At 36.2% G+C, this 3,022-nt stretch overlaps 1 non-coding gene across 1 annotated transcript; it reads left to right on the top strand.

The window, feature by feature from the left end:
• Window positions 1–406: 406 nt before the first annotated feature.
• On the top strand, window positions 407–510 carry LOC114578868. Its single transcript, XR_003699787.1, has one exon. It is a non-coding gene; the product is annotated as a small nucleolar RNA R71 (small nucleolar RNA).
• The last annotated feature ends 2,512 nt before the right edge of the window (window positions 511–3,022 follow it).

The raw sequence follows: 3,022 nt of genomic DNA, 5'->3' as shown, positions 1-3,022 counted from the left end.
AGTTTTAAAGTATGACACATTAACTTAATTCCTCTATAATTGAATAGAGATTATTTTGTTTTCCAATCAAATTTCTATTTTCAATCCATTAGATATCTTTCACTTTCATTACGCTTTTATCTTGCAAATGTAAAGATAACTCATAATTTAACATAAAGTACTTCAACTTCTTATAATTGCTGCAACTTGTGCAGTAAAAATTGATAAAGAATCATTTTCATAGACACCTGTCGCTCAGATAAGTTTCGCCCTATCAGCAGGTCACCGAATTTTATTTTGTATTTTCTTAATTAGTTCATAAGCATCCTCAAAGGCTTTGACATCAAGAACCTCCAATTGCAGCATCAATTTGGTACTAAGAGATTCTACCAATCCGTTTAAATTTGAATACATTAACCAAATAGGTAAGGATGATGAGGGCACTTTCTAAGAATCTCCTTGAATTTCTCCCAACTCTCATAAATATATTGTCCTTCTAACCGAGTAAAAGAAGTAATATAATTTTTTTATGTTGGCTCTCGTAGAAGTGGGAAATTTTTCTATACACTTATGGGCTAACTCATTCCATGTGATAATAGAGCTTGGGGGAAAAAATTTTAACCACAATTTTGTCTTATCTCCTAGAGAAAATGAGAATAATATAAATCTAAGGGCATCATCATTAACACGTTGTACTTAAAAATTACACAAATTTCTAAGAAATTTCTTAAATATATTTTAGGATCTTAAATGAAGTTCCCATAAAGTGAAAATTCTATACCAATGAAATATTTTATATTTTAATTAAAAATTATTAGCTGGATGATAGGTCTATTTATGCTATGTTGAATTCCATCAATCTCTCTCATTCTTTATATAACTTTCTCTCTCTCATTCTCGTTCTCGTTCTCGTTCTCTCTCTCCCTCTCAAATACACACACTCTCTCTCTCCATCTGTCTCTCTCTCACTCTACTAACACTTTGGTCATCCTCCTCTCTCCCTTATTCTCTCTCTCTCTCTCTCTCTCTCTCTCTCTCTCTCTCTCTCTTTCTTTCATTTCCCTTTCTCACTCACTGCCACTCTTATCCTATCTCTTCACTCTCTATCTCTATCTACATCTTTCTCTCTCTTTCTCACTCTATTACCCACTCAGTTATCTTTCTCTCTTTCTCACCTCACGACTCTATCATTGCCTGTATTTCTATATTCCACACACTCTCTGACTTTCTCTCTCATGCATAATCCCTTTCTCTTAAAATATATATCCCTCTTTCTCACTCTCCATCTCTCTATCTCTCACTCGTTCTCTTCATACATATCTCTCACTTGCTCTCTCTCTCTCTCTCGCTCTCTCATTCCCCACTATCTCTTGGTATTACTATCTCTCCCATGGCTCTCTCTCTCCCTCCCTTACTATATACCTCTATCTCACTCCTTCTCTTGCTCTCTCTCTCTCTCTCTCTCTCTCTCTCTCTCTCTATTTGTCTCTTTCTATGTATCACTTGCTCTCTCTTATTCTCCCTCTCACTCTCTCTCACACAGTATCTCTCTCACTCCCCACCACTCTATCTCTATGCCTCTTTCTCTTTATAACTAGCTCTCTATAATTCTCACTCATGCTCTCTTTCTCATACACACACACTCTCTCTAACTCACTTCCTTCACTCTCTATTCATCCTCCTCTCTCTTTCTCCCCTTCTATCTCTCTCTCTCTCTCTCTCTCTCTCTCTCTCTCTCTCTCTCTCTCTCTCTCTCTTTCTCTCATTTCTCCCTCTCACTAATTGCCACTCTCTATCTTCATCTATATCTCTCTCTCTTATTCACTCTATAACCCTCTCTCAATTCTCTTTCTCTCTCTTTCACACCTCTTTACTCTATCTTTGCCTCTATCTCTATATTCCACACACTCTCTCACTTTCTCCCTCTTTAAAAATCCTTTTCTCTTAAAATATATCTTCTACTTTCTCACTCTCCTTCTCTCTATCTTGTTTAATCTGGATTAGATTGTTAAATTTAAATTAATGTCCCAAGGCTAACCAAGAGGGGGATGAATTAGTAATTTAAAAATTTCTCTTGGATTTAAGATTTGAATAACTGCTGATTCTCGTAGCAAGTTAATTAAAGTTTCAAAATAACTTTCCAACAAAAAAAAATAACATGAAGTAAATAAATGAAGAAATTTAAAAGACACAAAGTTTTAAATCAAACATGACCTACATCCATTCTTTGAAGACTCCCTCTTTAGGTATTGTACTTTTACCAAAGTGTCTTTACTTTTGCCCCCACAGCAAGGCGGAGAAGCCTTTATAAAACCTCTCTTTTGTTGCGGATCAATGGTTTATGATTTTGATGATAGTAAATATTTTTATTTCTCTACAACTACCTTTTGTACTAACATTCAGGTTCACACGATCGGACTGCAATTTGGAATCAGCTCAAGATTGGGTAGACTAGGTTTGAGTCAGTTTTTAATCTTTTTTCCTTTCTTGAGTCTATTGTATTTGGTGTGGGATCTGTTGATTTGTAACTTGGACGATTTTCTGTTGTTCCCTACAAGATTTCTATTTTTGGTAATATCGGCCGGGACGATATGTCCAAAATTAGAAACCCTAATTAGGGCATCATCATTAAGGCAACAATCATTAACGGATCAGCCAGGACGATACCTATATCATCTAGGACGATAATCTCAATGCAGAAAGAATCAACCTCCATAATCAGTTTAGGAATTCTTTGTTTTAGGAAATCATCCAGGACGATCTAACTCAATTATGCCTAAATTGATCTGGTATCTTTGGAAAGCTTTAATGGTTGATTGATACGATCATATCGTCCGGGATGTTCTCCTGATTGGCCAGGATGATGTCCTGGATGATCTATATCGAACAGCTCAAATTCAGGGAGATGATCAGGACGATTGAAATCGGTTTTAAACTAATCGGCCTGGACGATCGTGAGATCAGCCAAGACGATGTAACCAATTTTTTTCTAATCGTCCCAAATCGTCCCGGGCTGATGAGCTAAATTTATACTGATCGGCCA

Source organism: Dendrobium catenatum, unplaced genomic scaffold (assembly GCF_001605985.2).
Source record: "Dendrobium catenatum unplaced genomic scaffold, ASM160598v2 original_scaffold_194419, whole genome shotgun sequence".
Taxonomy (NCBI): Eukaryota; Viridiplantae; Streptophyta; class Magnoliopsida; order Asparagales; family Orchidaceae; genus Dendrobium; species Dendrobium catenatum.
This window is presented reverse-complemented; position numbering and strand designations above follow the sequence as displayed.